The following is a 16,270-nucleotide window of genomic DNA, read 5'->3' on the forward strand; positions in this document are numbered from 1 at the left end:
CTTCATTATTTACATGCTCAGATTATATTTTTGACATCTTCACTCAGCTGTCTCGCAGAAAGTTCAAACTCAACATGTCCAAAATGGAACTCTTAATTTCCCACCACAGATGAACGAACCCCCCACTTCATCTTCGTCTTCTCGTCCTAGGCAATGTCACCATCCTCTCCCCATTTGTTCAAGCCAGAAACCTAGATGTCACCCTCTGATCTTCTCTGGTCCTCAGCCTGTACACCACCTAATTCATACGCAAGTTCTGTTGGGTCTAGCCCCAAAAGTACATCTTGAGTCCTCCTCCTGTCTCCATTTCTACCCCATGGCTCCCATTTTCACATCTTCATTGTACACCGGAAGCATGGCGATATCTCTCCCTGTCTCCAAGTACTTCCCACTCACTAGCCAGTGTGACTGTTTAAAAAAAATTTGTAATCAGATCATGTGTTTCCCCTACTTCAAACCCTCCAACGGCTTTTCATTGCATCTAGAATAAACTACAGCCTTTGGCACAGCCTCCGGAAGTCTGCAGCCTCTTTGACTGCATCTCCACTACTCCCCCTACCCTACCCTGTCCCCATCCCTGTCTCTCTCCCTTATATCCTCTGCCCTGCCGGTGTTGCAAGGGGACATGCAAACACCTACATCCCGGGTACATGACTGACTTCCGCCAGCCAGCCTCGCCACATGACCCTCCCCAGAGCACTTGCTTAACAGGAACCTAGATTCTGGGGAGAGTTTTCCACTGGATGGTCTCATTATTGAGCAATTGCTGCTGTTCAAGGGGTCGTCCTCCCAGCCCTTGGATTTGAACGTGGTTTGTGGAGATGACTCATTTGTGGCTTCATGTTCAAGAAAGCAATGGTTTATGGTTTGGTTTCGTTTGTCAAGGAAAGTGGGAGATTATGAGAAATAGGAAAAAGTTCTCACTGAAATCAATGAAGGACAGCAGGCTGAGGCCCCTCCCTGAACCTCTCTTCTCAGCTTGGAGGAGGGGCTCCCCCAGCAGCCACAGGTCCACGCAGTGCCTCTCGGGTCTCCCCAGGTGCCCGGGAAGGAGCTGAAGACTAGCGACAGTGCCTGTACCCTGACACCTTTTCTGGACCCTGCAGACTTACAGTTTTTATAGGTATGGACCTTGGTTGATATGTTGGACTTTGGTGTTTGGTTCCATCTCTGGACTGCTGCTTTTTGGAGATGCTGGGCAACTCTCTCCTAATCTCACTGGTCTAACAAATAAAACCAAAGGGAGACCTTCTCCTCTGGGTTCAAATGGGACTTCTGTTCAGTTCTCACTTGACCCTGCACTACCCAGTCCTGCTTATCTCCTGTGCTCCAGCCTCCCTGCCTGTGTAACACCCCCCAGAGACTTGACCTCCCCTCCGAAATGTGACTCCCTGCCCAAACTCCCGTGCTCTTAAGGTGCTGGCCATGAACACCTGGCATCCCCACCTTATCTCTTCTCGAAGCACCTGGTTGGAACCCGTCCTTTCCAGTCAGCAGACCCTGACTCTGGATCCCTGGGGCTCTGCCTTGGCAAGACTGAGGCAGTGGGAGGGCAGAAATCCAGTCAGCAGTGTTTGCCTCTCCTTAAGCCAGACTTAAACTCTTAGGAGGACTAGACTTTGCTCCTAAAGAACAGGGCAGTGCTGTGCAAACAGCCTGACCCCAGAGGGTCTCCTGGGTCTCCACCGTGGGCTTCACAGCTTTTGAGTATCACCCACAGTTGACCACAGCTGACACCCCTGGGCTTCTGGAAGCAGCGGGTTGTTTTGGGGGAAGGAGTCTTTGTGCATTTCTGAGGCTGTCCCCTGAGCTCTGCCACTGACCAACCCTGTGCCCTTGGCCAAGTTACTTTGCCCTTTCTGTCGTGTTGGGATGGTACGAGTCCTCTGACCTGGAATCGGGAGGCTAAGCAAGCCCCTCAACTACCAGTTCTTCATGGTTAGTGGTTGTTACTGTTGGTGCGACCACTGACTCCTCCCATTTGTAATTATTTTTTTACTTTCTGTCTTCCCCAGTAGCTCTTCGCTCTGTATCTGCCCCATCCTCCTCTCTGACCCCAGAGACTGACTGTCAATACATATTGTTTGATGAATGAATGAAGGACGGAATGAATGAACTTGTCATGACAGTTAAATGAGGTGCTGGGAAAGCTCTAGGCGCAGAGAGGCTCTTCATCTGGGAGGTGGATGCGCCCTCAGCAGCTCGGCGGGGGCAGGCCCAGTTCTGAGCATCGGGTGCACAGTGGGAGAGCCCAGGTGCTGCTGCGGGAAGGTTTCCAGGTGCTTCTCACACCAGGTGGTACCACCCCGGCAGGCGGCTTCTCACTTCTGACCTGTGTGTGAAGTTTTGGCCCCACTCTACATGTGGCCTCCTGGGTCTCCTCAGAGGAGGAGGAGAACTGGCTGCACCATCTTGCTGGCACCTCACATCCTCTCAGGGGCCTGGGTCTGAGCTGTGGGTGATGGCTGCCGCCGGTCCCCAGAGCAAAGGCCATCTCTTTCCTGTCAGTGTGAACTCTCACATTTACATTGTTGCCAAGTTGGAAAATACAATAACATAAACTCCCCTCCCCTGTGAGGCCCTGAGGAGAGAAGAGAAAAAAGCCCAGCCCCGTCCAGGAAACAAAGTCCTCTCTGTTGGAAGACATGGGCTTCTGTTCAAGTCCCCAGGGTCCCCGTGGCGGCAATGGATTGAGCTGGGCCCAGCACGTGGGGTTTACTGTGTGGTCTGCGGCAGCCCCCCAAGGCCTTGTTTCTCACCATGGGAGAGGGGCAGCTCCCAACCTCGCTGAGGCACCCTTCAAGGGGCTGATCCCTCCAGGACTGTGGGATCCCAGGGGCCTGAATGCCTCTCCTGTCCCCGGGGGTCAGTGCCTTCCACCCCTGGCCCTGGGAGCCCTGATCAAGGGCACATCATGTCCCTTGCCAGACTGAAGCCCAGTGTGTGCCCAGAGTCCCTCTCCTTCAGAACAGTCTTCCTTTTCACCGCCCTGCTCAGGAAGCAGAAAAGGTTAAAATTTCCATCTTCTGCCTTAATTCCTGCTGTGACTCAGTCTCTGAAGTCTCTGACAGGAGTCCTTTTTTTTTTTTTTTTTTTCCACCTTCCAGGGCGGAGTCTGAGCTGGAGGCTCAAGGCAGAGAAGCAGACAACATGGAGCATTCTGGATGTGCCTCTGGAGAGGGCCGTTTTGCCACCTCCACCCCAGTGCCACCATGGGGACAGGCAGCCGTGGGCCCAGGGCCAGAGGGAGGCTCAATCTCACACAGATCTGAGAGGCAGGTGAGCATGAAGTCTTCTCCATCCTGGCCTCTCTGCCTCCCCTCAAAGCCACAGATACTCACCTTCCTTTGCTCTATTTCGGCCTCAGCCCTGCCTGTTATCAGCTCACTACCTCAGCTCATTACCTGAGGACATTTTCCCCAGCAGGGTGCTCAGGTGAGCTTTTCCAGCTGGTGGCAGTTGGGTGCTGACCCTGAAGTGGCCGAGCAGGGGGCCTCGGGGTTACAAGGCCCTCGAGGTTTGGGGCAACAACGTGTGTGCTGAGCTAACTACAGAGCGTCTGGGATGCCATGGTGAGTGTTTCTGTGGTGACTCAGGCCAGCCTGCCCGCGGCCTGAAGATCTGTTAACTTGGGAACCTTCTCTGGTGCCAGTGTCTGTGGCTTCAAATAAGACAGGTTAACTTTCCGGTGGTAGAGTAGGGAGCGAAATCGTAACTGGAGTCGTCCGTGGAAGTGAGACAAACGTCTGACCCGTAGCTCCAGGAAATGCTAAAATTTTCAGCCGGGTGTAAATCGTTCCACAGCTATTACAGTTTTTGCTGAGGAGGGAGCATCCGGAAGGGTGTTTTGCCGCATTTAGGAATGCAAAGAAAGAAAAATAAAACAAGAAGGTGATTGGAAACTCTAGTCAAGGCTTATAGAATCAAGACCCAAGTTCTCAGAGTACACAGGAAAAATGTCATGATACGCTGACTTATTCCTATCCCTAACCCCAGAGATGGTCTCTTCTTGTTTTTGTAATGGTAAAAGTAAATATTGGAGAAACAAACAAACAAAAAATTTACGCAGAATCCTGTGACTTAACATGCCACGATTATTTGCTTGGATGGCTTGGTTTTAATTTACTTGAGCCGTTTCTGGTTTAAATATCACTTACATATTTGAAATCTAAATAACGGTTATGATTGCCAAACAACTGGCAAGTTTGATCAAAACCCTTACAGCAGACAGACCGGAGGCTTCTCAAGAGAATTTCCCCAGTTATTCACTCCTCTCTCATGTATCTAACAGTAAATTGATGAATCTTTGAGAAGGGATTTAAGATGAATTAGAGGAATAAAGATACCAATGAACAAACTTACTACCCACTATTATATAGGTCACAGGCTCTCAAATTCAGGGCAGGTTTTTAAAAAAGGTTTTATTTATTTATTTATTTATTTATTTAATTTATTTATTTGAGAGGGAGAGAGAGCATAAGTGGAGGGAGGGGCAGAGGGAGAGGGAGAAGCAGGCTCATAGAGCAGGGAGCCGATGCAGGTCTCCATCCCAGGACCCTGGGATTATGACCCCAGCCAAAGGCAGATACTTAACTAACTGAGCCACCCAGGTGCCCCTTGAAGGCAGTTTTGTTTCCCAGGGAACCTTTGGCACTGCCTGCAGCCATCTTGCCTGACCCACCCAGGAGAAAGGCTGCTGCCAGCCCTCCGCGGGTAGAGGCTAGGCATGCGGGTCAGCATGCTCCCGTGCTCAGACTACTCTTCCTGGAGCCCCTGCAACAGAGAATTATCTGGTTTAAAATTCAGTAGTGCCAAGGTTGAGCATCTGTGGCATAGACACTATGAGAGATTTTAAAAAGCACGAGGCATAATTAGCATTTTTTAGACATTCAGAGCTAAATCATTTTTTAAAAAATGCTGCGTGATGGAAACAGACTGTCTCTTCCACATGTCTTGTTCTGGCCCATGTTTCAGATTTATGGAGAGGACAGGAGTCCTGGCCCGCTCCTGAGTAAGGCATTGTGGGTAAGAATGAAGCGGCAGAGCCAGCGGCTGAGGCGATGGGTGTGACTGGTCTTGGGGGGCTGTTCCCAGGATCTGCACTCTCCTCAGGGTGCCAGTGAACGACTGGACCCGTTTTTACCTTTAGGGGGTCCACAGCTCTGAACCCACCCAGGAGGGCCAGGGCCCTGAGCTGCAGCTCCGATGGAAGAAGAGGAGAAGAGGGGTGTGGCTGCTTCCGAGTCCAGTCAGCTCTGGGGAGTCTTCTGTTTGTCTGTGGTTCTCCTGCTGTCCTCCGGCTCCCGGGCTGCCCGTGTTCCATCTGGCACCCAGAACCGGAGCTTACCCCCTGGGGCCATCCCAGCACTCTGTCCTCTCTCTGCCACATTCCACAGGTGGGCCTTACTTTCGGGGAGGCCTTCCTGGGCCAGGTGTGACCCAGATTAGACTCCTTGAAACCTATGCGCTGTGCATGGCACTGTGGTTGGGAAGGGTAGTCCTAGCTTCTAGAGATGAAACAATATGAGGTCTGTGATGTGGATGAGAATAATCTGCAGGTGGGCACTGGGGAGAGCTGGTGAGGTGACAGAAAATGAGATTTGCTGTGAGCCCTGGGGGATGGTCCATGCGGGTTTACTGTGCATATCTCTCAGCTTTTGTATATGTTTGGAATTTTCCGTAAAATATCTCTAAGCCATGCTTGACCCTCAGAGCTGGGCAGGGCATGGGGTGAGTGCCAAGTCTGTGGAGGGACGGAATGAAGGGACCTCCTACTTCTCTTTCAGAGTGTTATTTGATTTCATTTCGACTGCAGGCCTGGGTGTGGAATGAGAGTTTTTAATGCCGTGTCCTGTTGATGTGGAAGATTAGGACTCCTGTCCAGTGGGTGTGTTTGGGGGGCAGTGCGGGTGGAATGGGAGAGGAGGGAGGGCGGAGGAGGGGTCTGTCAGGCCATGATGATGGGGCTGGAGTCCACCCCTTGGAGCTGCCCTAGAGGCGGGAGGGTCTGGAGGAATGGAGGAGGACATGTTGGCCTTCGGGGTTACGAGGATGGGACCTAGAAGCGCCCCCCGGGCAGAGAGAGTGAGCAGATGGTGACTCAGGATCAGGATCACAGATGACTCCTGTGATTTAAACTTGCCTACAGTGACCAAGAAACAGGCAGCCCCGGTCTCAGTATCTCAGTACTTGATGTCCCATCCCCTAGGGTCCCCTGCATTTACGCTTCATGTGGAACGGGTGCAGATTTGATTGGAGGGTCTGTCTGTCTCCCTCTCTTTTTTTAAAGATGTTATTTATTTATTTGAGAGAGAGAGAGAGAGAGCAAAACAGGGGAGAGGGGCAGAGGGAGAGAGAGAAACAAGACTCCTTGCTCAGCAGGGAGCCGGACGTTGGATTTCATCCCTTCGATCCCAGGACCCTGAGATCATGACCTGAGCTGAAGGTGGATACTTAACCAACTGGGCCTCCCAGGTCCCCATGGGCTTATCCCTTAGATGGGGAGGTAGGGCATTACTTAAGAACAGCACAGGGCAGGGGTGGGGTGTGCCTGGGTGGCTCAGTGGGTTAAGTCTCTGCCTTTGGCTCAGGTCATGATCCCAGGGTCCTGGGATGGAGCCCCCCATCAGGTTCTCTGCTCAGCAGGGAGGCTGCTTCCCTTCCTCTCTCTCTGCCTGCCTCTCTGCCTACTTGTGATCTCTGTCTGTCAAATAAATAAATAAAATCTTTAAAAAAAAAAAAAAAAGAGTCTCCAAGTGGTCATGGTGGAGTCAAGGGTCAAGGCCAGGTTGCCAGGCCACTGCACCCAATCTCCCCCCATAGCCCCAGACACAGTCCCCATGGCCTGCCTTTGGGTGGGCGGGGAGGTGAGCGTAGAGGGCATCCGCCCTGCTGTCATGCCCAGACTCTTTCGGGATTCCCTTTCCTTAGTTACAAAGAGCCTTCTCTTTGGTTTGCTACCTGGGACAGATGTTCTCAATTTTCAAGGAGCAAATGTTTCTCGTTTCATCTTACCTTAATCAGATTACCTGGGTTCTGTCCACAAAGTGTCTGGGGAGCTGGATAAATGGCAGGGGGTCCCAGCCACCCGCAGATCTGGAGGGGAGAGTGTGTGTGCCATGAATGGCTTCTCTGTCTGCTGGCCGTGGACCGGCTGACCCAGGGGCTTCACCAGGGGAGCAGAGGGGAGCAGGTTGCTCCGGCTCCTGGGCCTGTAATTGAGATTTGACCTGTTTCCAAGTCCATATGCCTTGAAGGAATCCTTCATTCTCTCACTCTTCTGTGGTTCTTGGCCACCACTCCCATCTGTCCCAGTGCCTAGGTGGAAAATGAACACTCTAACACCGCGGGCTCAGGCCCACGCTCTCTCCCTTCTCTGCCACATTCCACACACAGTTGGGGTCTGCCGGGAGACACTCCCGGGTAGAGGGTGACTGAATAGTGGTTTTTTTTTTTTTTTTTTAAAGATTTTATTTGTTTATTTGACAGACAGATCACAGGTAGGCAGAGAGAGCAGAAGGGAAGCAGGCTCCCCGCTGAGCAGAGCCTGACTCGGGGCTGGATCCCAGGACACTGGGACCGTGACCTGAGCCAAAGGCAGAGACTTTAACGCACTGAGCCACCCAGGCGCCCCCTGGATAGTGTTTTTTAAAAAGTCTTTGAAATACACTCATATTCAAAGCAGGACTGGAGGTGGAGGCGTGGAGTGAGCTCAGGTAGACTTGCAATGTGTTCTTGGAGAGAACCATTTGCTTTCAGTTCTGAGCAAAAGAAACCTCGGCAGCCCTTGTGTGGTTCCGCTTACTTTACAGGGACGGGGTGTTTCCGCGTCCGGCATCCTCATTTAGCCCCTTGCTAATCACAACTGGAATCAGCAAACACCAGGAGGTACCAAGCTCTTTTTGAGCTCTTTTTGATTCAAGGTCATGGCTCCCAACCTTGGCTGAATGTTAGAATCTTCTGGGAATCTGCAAAACACGGAAGCCAGACTCCCTCCCATAGAGATTCTGAGGAACTGGGTGCCAGCTGGATGAGGGCGCCCCACGTGATGCCGGCGTGCAGACGAGGTGGCAAGCTCCCACTCCAATGTCCTTGCCTTCTCCTTTGCCAGCCCTGCTTGAGCCTGTCCATGCCTCGGCTTGGGAGCTGCTCATGTGGGTGTCCATGGCATTGCCTCTCGTCAACCCCTGGGACCTGGTCAGACTCTGCTGGTTCCCAGTGTATTCACACGGCGTGACCCGCAGAAAGAGGATCTTAGCTGGAGATGTCCAAAGTGCCTTCGGTCCACAACTGCGGAGAGTCAAAGGACACAACTTGCAGGTGTCTGTAGATGGCTAGGGAAGCCACCGCAGAAGGCCTGTCACAGTGCAGAAGGTCTCTGTGCTGTTAGTGGAGGAGGCCTTGGAGGTGGAAGGTGCAGGGGAAGGCTCACCCTTTCTTCTTTACCTGCTTGGCTTCCTCAACCCAGTAAATGGCAGCTTTATGCTTTCAGTTTCACGGGCCAAACGCCTCGGACTCATCTTCGATTCCTGGCCTCCTCTCACATTCCACATCTAATCCATCAGCAAATCCCATTGGCTCCACCTTCAGAATATCTTCAGATTTTGACCACTCCTCACCAACTCCACTGCTCACCCAGGTCCCTGCACCAAGTTGCCATGGTGCAGCAAGCTCTTCACCTGGTCCCTCTGGTTTCTACCTGGACCGTCTATGGTCTATTCTCAATATGGCAGCCCAAGGGCTCCTTTCAAAATGCAGTTCAGAGTATGTCACTATTGTGCTCAGAATGCTCCATTGGCTTCCAGACTTACATCCTGTAACATCCAAAATTCTTTCCATGATCTGTAAGGCCCAGCATAGTGTGGGGCCCGATATCTCTTTGGCCTCATTGTCTGACACTCTCCCCTTGCTCACGCCAACCCAGACATACCCATCTCCTTGCTGTTCTTTTGGCTTGTGAAATCTGCTTCCACCTCAGGGCCTTTGTACATGCTATTCTCTCTGGCTGGAATGCTCTTATCTTTGATATTTGTGCAGCCCAGGTCCTTACTTCTTTCCAGTTTCTTCTCAGTTGTCGTCTTATCAGACTCAGGCTTCCCTGAGTACCTTATTTGAAATAATGCTCCCCAACCCAACCCTAACCTTCTTTTATTTGTATTCTCAGAGCTTATTACTACCTGCATATTTTCTGTTTATTTTTGGCCTTGCCACCAGATTGTAAGTTCCATAGAGCAAGTCCATTGTTGTAACCCAGACCAGGATATTGCCAGGTTCTTAGCAAATATTTGTTGGATGGGTGAATAAATGATGAGGTGAAGTGGTAGCAAAGAAGATTCTTGGGAAATCCTCCTCTCAGGAGGTCCTGTGACTAGGCTTTGAAGGGTGGAGGGGCGGGCAGGTGTTTGATGGTGTGGGAAGGTGTTTCCAGCCAAGGGGCGGATAGACACGGTCCATCCTGAGCTTTGCCAGACTTCGGGGCACGGCATGGATGGAGTATCTGGAGAGGAGGCTGGAGGAACCCTGGGTTGTCCAGGGGCTCAGTGCCTTGTTACCTAACTACCCTGCCGGGCTGCCATGATACGGGGATGATGGGAGTGTGCCCACTGGCCCGTACGGCCCGGAAAAGGCTCTGCACAAAGTCAAGGTTGACTGTCATTACTTAGCTGCTGTTCCTGGTTGATACAACAGACCACATAATCCCCAAGTTTAGTCTTCTTAGAATCATTCACGAACTACAAATGTCTCCCTCCCCAGGGCTGGCCTGAGGTGAAGGTGGGGGGCTGGGGTGGTTGGAGAAGAGCAGGGTTTTTCTGCCTCCTCCAAGTTGCTGTGGCACAAGTCATCTGTGGCTGTGTTTGGGCTTGGGACCCGTGACCAGAACTGGGTTAGACCCTTGGTTCCCTGGAGATGTGGCCTTTGGGGAATCAGCACCTCACCAGCCAGCAGAAATCAGACAGCTGAGGGAGCAGAGCCTGGGAAAAGTAAGCTCCAACACGGAGGTGGGAAGAAAGGAGGCGGTTTGGTTTAGGAGGAATGGAATGGAAGCCCAGATGGGGCTGGCCAGAGGGCTCCTTAGGTGTAAAGTGAGTCATTAGAGGATTGCACTGTGTGTTTGAGAGCAAGGTTAGGGAGCACCAGCACGTTCCCTGCCAGTTCCTCTTTCCCTGGTGATAATGACTTTATGGGATAACTACTAGCACCAGGCAGTTTTAGGAAAATTACACATTACCTTATTAATCATCCCCCACGAATGATGGAAAGACAATAATATAGTTGAGGAAATGGAGGTATGAGAAACTTCTCAAGGTGGGTAATGTGAATGAAAATGGTGGGGTCAGGACCTGAAAATCTTCCCCTCCATAAAACCAATGAGAATACTGGCAATCAATCAATCAATCAATCCAAACATACATACATACATACATAGGTCAGAATCAACTGTTTCAAAATTCTACGAAATAACCAAAGACTGCAAAAATCGAGAGCATATATTTAAGAAAAGTGGCAGAATCTTAGTAAGAATGGTGAGCTTCGTGGTGTGTTGACTTGCTCTATCACAGCTAGTAAACAAGTTTGGCGAGAGACAAGCTTAATATACAAAATTCAGTTATATTTCTTTTCTTTCCTTCCTTCCTTCCTTTTTTAAAAAAAGATAGATTTATTTATTTGACAGAGAGAGAGAGAAAGAGAGAGTGAGCACAATCAGGGGGAGCAGCAGAGGGAGAGGGAGAAGCAGGGAGCTGAGCAGGGAGCCCGATGTGGGACTCGATCCCAGGACCCTGGGATCACGACCTCAACCGAAGGCAGACACTTAACTGACTGAGCCATCCAGGCATCCTCATTTGTATTTCTATACCTGAGCAATGACCACTATGAAAAATGAAATGAGGAAAATAATCTCATGTACAAAAGCATTGAAAAGAACAAAATACTTAGAAATAAATACACACACACACATACATACTTAGGAGCAAAAATGAAAGAAGTGCTAGCATTATACACTTGAAAACTATAAAATATTGTTGAGTGAAATTAAAGAGGCCCTCAAGAAATAGAAACCCGGGGCGCTGGGTGGCTCAGTGGGTTAAGCCTCTGCCTTCGGCTCCAGTCATGATCCCAGGGTCCTGGGATCGAGCCCCACATCTGGCTCTCTGCTCAGCAGGGAGCCTGCTTCTCCCCCTCTCTCTGTGCCTGCCTCTCTGCCTACTTTTGATCTCTGTCTGTCTAATAAATAAATAAAATTTAAAAAAAAAAATAGAAACTCATCTTGTGTTCACGGATTGGACAACTTGATATGGTTAGATGGCAATACTCCCCAAAGTGATCAGGAGAGTCAATGCAATCCCTATTAAAATCCCAGCTGGCTTTTTTTTTTTTTTAAATGACAAGCTGATTCTAAAATTCATACGGAAACATAAAGGACCTAAGACAGCAAAAATAATCTTGAAAAAGAACAAAGTTGGAAGATTCATATTTTTCAAATTCAAAACTTACTGCAAAACTCTATCAGACAAGAGTTCATGGTAGTAACATAGGGATAATCATATAGATCATTAGAATAGAATTAATAGTCCGGGAATAAACCCATATGTTTACGGTCACTGACTTTTTGACAAGGATGCTAAGATGACTCAATTGAGAAAGAACTGTCTCTTCAACAAGTCGTGCTGGGAAAACTGGACATCCGATTGCAGATGAGATGTCATACCTTCATCTCACACTAAAATTACCTCAAACAGGATCAAAGGTGAGAGCTTAAACTGTTAAACTCTTAGAAGAAGATGAAAGCATAAATTTTCATGACTTTGGATTAGGCAATTTTTTTTTAAAGATTTAAAAATCTTTATTATTTACTTACTTATTTATTTTTTTAAAGGATTATTTATTTATTTATTTATTTGACAGAGAGAGAAATCACAAGTAGGCAGAAGTAGGCAGAGAGGCAGGCAGAGAGAGAGAGGGAGAAGCAGGCTCCCTGCCAGAGAGCCTGATGTGGGGCTCAATCCCAGGACCCTGGGATCATGACTGGAGTGGAAGATAGAGGATTAACCCACTGAGCCACCCAGGTGCCCCTAAATTTTTATTTTTAAATAATTTCCATACCCAACATGAGGTTTGAATTTATAACCTTGAGATCAAGAGTTGTGTGCCAGACCTGCTGAGCTAGCCAGGCAGCCCAGCAATTTTTTTTTTTAGATATAACACCCAAGGCATGAGCAACCAAAGGAAAAACGGACATATTGGACTTCATTGAAATTAAAAACCTTTGTGCTTTGGAGGGCATTGGTTGAGAAAATGAAGGCAACCCCCAGAATGGGAGAAATAATTACCAATCATATATCTGATAGTGGTCTAATATCCAAAATCCATAAAGAATTCCTACAGCTCAGCAACGCACAGACAAATAGGCAATTAAAAAAAATGGGCAAAGGATTCAAATAGACATTTCTCCAAATAAGATATACAAATAGCTTATAAGCACATGAAAAGATGCTCAATATAATTAGTCATTAGGAAAATGCAAATCCTACCACAATGAGATGCCATTTTACATTCGCTAACATCGCTGTAACAAAAAAGATGGAAAATAGCAAGTGTGTGGAGCAGTTGGAGTCCTCATATTGCTGGTGATAATTTAATGGTCTAGCCATTTTGGAAAATAGTTGGCCCACTCCTCGAAAAGGTAAACACAGAGTTACAATATGACCTAGCAATTCCACCCCTAGAGAACTGAAAACATACGTCCCCTCAAAAGCTTGTATGTGAAAGAGCAGCATTATTCATATCAGACAAAAAGTGGAAACAGCCAAAATATCTGTCAGCTTATAAATGACAGTTTATAAAAACAGAATGCAGTGTGTTGCTACAACTAAATATTATTTGGCCATAAAAAAAAAAGAGTGAAGTAGTGATCTATGGTATAAGGATGAATCCCGAAAATATGGTAAATGAAAGAAACAAAAAAAGGTCCCATGTTATATGAATCCATTTATATGAAATATCCAGCACAGACAAATCCATTGAGATGGAAAGTAGATTGAAGTTGCCAGACGTTGGGGAGCAGCAATGGACAATGACTACTAGTGAGCATGAGATTTCTGCCCGGGGTGATGAGAATATTCTGGAATTAGATGGTGATGATATTTGGACAACTTTCTGAACATACTTCAAACCACTGAACCGTGTGCTTCTCAAAGGGTGAATTTTATGGTATATGAATTGTATTTCAAAAAAACAATGTTTAGAAAACTTCCTATGACAGAAGACTAGTTAGTATGAAAGTCATGATTTGAGTCCAGTGCCCAGTGAGCTTAAGGACATTTGTTGCCAAGTCCTTTGTACCTCGCTAAGCAGCATGTGGTCCCTTGGAGCTGACTTAGTTACCCATAGAAAAATGGTTTCTGTTGGGTGTCACTGTGTCTCCTGGGCACAGCTGTCTGGATGTCTGCTTGTCACCAGTGGCTGACCTGGACACAAATTTACATTCAATACCAGGCGGCATCCTTGCCCCTCCCACTACTAAGATTGTGTCACAGGGTCAAGCTTGGGTGTCTGATTTGCTCTTCTCTTGGGATGACATCTCCCCGTGGCTCCTCATCTCTTATGTAAACGGATTAGGGGTAAATCTACGCTCTCAGTCTAGCAGATACGACAGAATTCCTGCTTAGGCTGAAGCTGGTACTAATCTCCTTTCCTTGAGGTATTTTATTTTTTAAATGATTTTATTTATTTATTTGACAGAGAGTGGGATAGCCAGAAGGGGAACACAAGCAGGGGGAGTGGGAGCAGGAGAAGCGGGCTCTCCACTGAGCGGGGAGCCCGATGTGGGGCTCCATCCCAGGACCCTGGGATCATGACCTGAGCCAAAGGCAGGCGTTTAACCCACTGAGCCACCCAGGCACCGCTCCTTGACACATTTTAAATAGGTAACATTTCTCCTCTTCAACCCATCCGCCACCTCATCCAGCCAGGCATCCAGACATCCAGTTTGAACAATCCATGTTGTGCGAGGCTCTTTGCAAAGCTACCCGCTGAAGCGGTTTTGTCTGGGTTTGGGAACATGGGCCAACTGAATTTTTTTTCAAAGTCTTCTAGAGATTTAGGAGTTAGGGAGACAGAGTCTAAGGAGGGTTGTGTGTAGGGTTGAAGTCGTTGGCAGTCATGGTGATCAGCCAGGGGTCTCAGGCAGCCTCACAAAGGTAGAAATGATTCTGATCCTCCTGCTAATTTCTTTTTCTTTTCTTCTTTTTGTTCCATCCTTCCTTCCTTCCTGCCTTCCTCCCTTTCTCCCTTCCTGCCTTCCTTCCTTCTCTCTTTCCCTTCTCTTTCCTTTTCTTTCCTTTCCCACAGAGCAAGCCATTTTCAACAAAAGGGCTTGCAAATGTACAAGCTCCTCCCTGAGGCCCCCTTCTGCATGGCACAGACCTTTCATCACCAACCCAACTTGTAATCTTGGGTAAAAGAAGGTTCTCCACTCATCTTCAAAGAGGAAAAAAAAAAAAAAAAAAGCAAAGCAAAACAAAACAGCCACATCATGAAGTCGCTCCATGTAATGAGGCTTGCTCTGTGGAGCTGTCATTACTCTGGGCTCCGGGAGGGTCTGGACTGCCCACTGGCCTCCCACCTCGCCCTGGCCAGTCAGGGCTGGAGTCAGCAGCCGGACTGCCCAGAAGGCCACCCTGGAGCCTTGGAGGAGAGGCTGTTTTTTGGGCCTCACTTAGAAATTCCTAGCTGGTCAGTGGCAGCCAAAAACAGGAGAACATTCCTGTCAGGCCTGTCACCTCACCTTGGTACATTCTGAATTTACGCTTTTGCTCAAATCACTCTTACCCCTACCTTCCTCCGGGACTCCCTGACCAGTGCTCTTGGCTCACAGAACCTTGCTCATCCTTGAGAGCCAGTGTAAGTTCTTCTTCCCAGGACCAGGGAGCCTCCGCATCCCACAACTCTTCATTCGACAACAGTTTATCGAGCCCCTTCCCAGGGCCCGGCTAAAGACGGGCAAGCCTGGAAGCCTGCCCTTGCCCGCACTGAGGAAGGGGCCGGCGTGCTGAGTGCCCAGAGCTACTCCCGCTGACCTTCACGGTGCCCGAGGCGCTCCCCTCCCTCAGTCAGCCAGTCGGCCTCTTCTTTGCTCTCTCAGGGTAGACCGGTGGTCTTCGCTTTTGAAACAAAATGGGAATAGGATGAGTCCCATGAAGTCGTTGTGAGGACTTAATGAGTTTGTTTAGGCAAAGTGCTTAGAAATGCCTGGCATGTGGGAAATGCGAGATAACAGCTGGTATTATTTTGTGTTATAATAATAATGATGATAATATTTTATTATTCTCCCTGCATATGACAGAACATGGCGGCTCAGGCTTAGTTTTCCAAGACTCCTCAGTCACCCTCCCAGAAGGGACCAGTTAAAGGCACCGATTCTGTCAAGGGCTCTCTGAATGCTTAGCGGGGTCAGGCGTTCTCCCCAGGTTTGAAGAAGGGGCACAGGCCGGGGAGACATCCAGATGGACTCCGCTTATAGTCTTGACTTTGACAGCAGTTCTGGCGCTAACAGCCTCCTGCAGGGAAAGCCGTGGTTGCAGGACACATGGCTTGGGCCACTCCTAAGAAAGGCCATTGTCCCTCACCCAAGGCGGGCTGTAGTGAAGCCTGAGAAACGAGGTTCTGACCACGGGACAAACTGCAGCCATGTCTGCAAACAGAGCGCTCGGGCTCTGTCTGTCCTGGAGGGACGAAAGCCTTGGAGCTGAGTGGCCTCCCGCCTGCCCCAGGAACCCCACCCTTCAGCCAGTGTCTTTCTTTCTTTGGTCCCCACTACATTCACCCTGATGGAGCGGCTGCCCTGCACTCCGCATCCATTCTGAGGTGTCTGACCAGGCCAAAGGATGTCCTAACTGCCAGCCAAAATTGGTCAGAGTCCCTCACCTCCCAAGGGGTCACTTCCCTCTTGGGGACACGCCTGAACTGGCTGGCACTTTCTGCTTATGAGATGCCTTTCTTATTTGATTTCAGCCTTCGTAAACCCTGAGACATCAGGTGATTCTCCTCATCTCAGAGGCGAGAAGACAGCCATCTGAGAGGTTGGAAGCACGCCTGAAGTCACGCGGCTTGTGAGCAGGGGCCACCAGGCTTCCGCCCTGACTCTGCAGCCGGCATCATGCAGAGGGGCGTTTGGAGGTTCTCGGGTGCATCTGACTATGGAAACCAGGGAGGCCTTCTCATCACAGACGCCGGCTTCTGTCTGTCTTCTGCTCATCCCTTGGCTCATGTG

The 16,270-nt window shown here is 49.2% G+C and overlaps 1 long non-coding RNA gene across 2 annotated transcripts in view; it reads left to right on the plus strand.

Annotated features, from left to right (window-relative positions):
• LOC131813949 (uncharacterized) overlaps positions 1–16,270 on the plus strand; it is a 30,681-nt gene that overhangs the window by 8,552 nt on the left and 5,859 nt on the right. Inside the window, exons 3-5 of one of the 2 annotated variants that reach the window (XR_009347052.1) lie at positions 979–1,123; positions 3,108–3,279; positions 16,012–16,267. This is a non-coding gene — a long non-coding RNA (uncharacterized LOC131813949). The remainder of the gene's footprint in view (positions 1–978; positions 1,124–3,107; positions 3,280–16,011; positions 16,268–16,270) is intronic. The other variant, XR_009347053.1, reaches the window with a different exon arrangement.

The sequence above is a fragment of the Mustela lutreola genome, chromosome 13 (assembly GCF_030435805.1).
Source record: "Mustela lutreola isolate mMusLut2 chromosome 13, mMusLut2.pri, whole genome shotgun sequence".
Lineage (NCBI taxonomy): Eukaryota > Metazoa > Chordata > Mammalia > Carnivora > Mustelidae > Mustela > Mustela lutreola.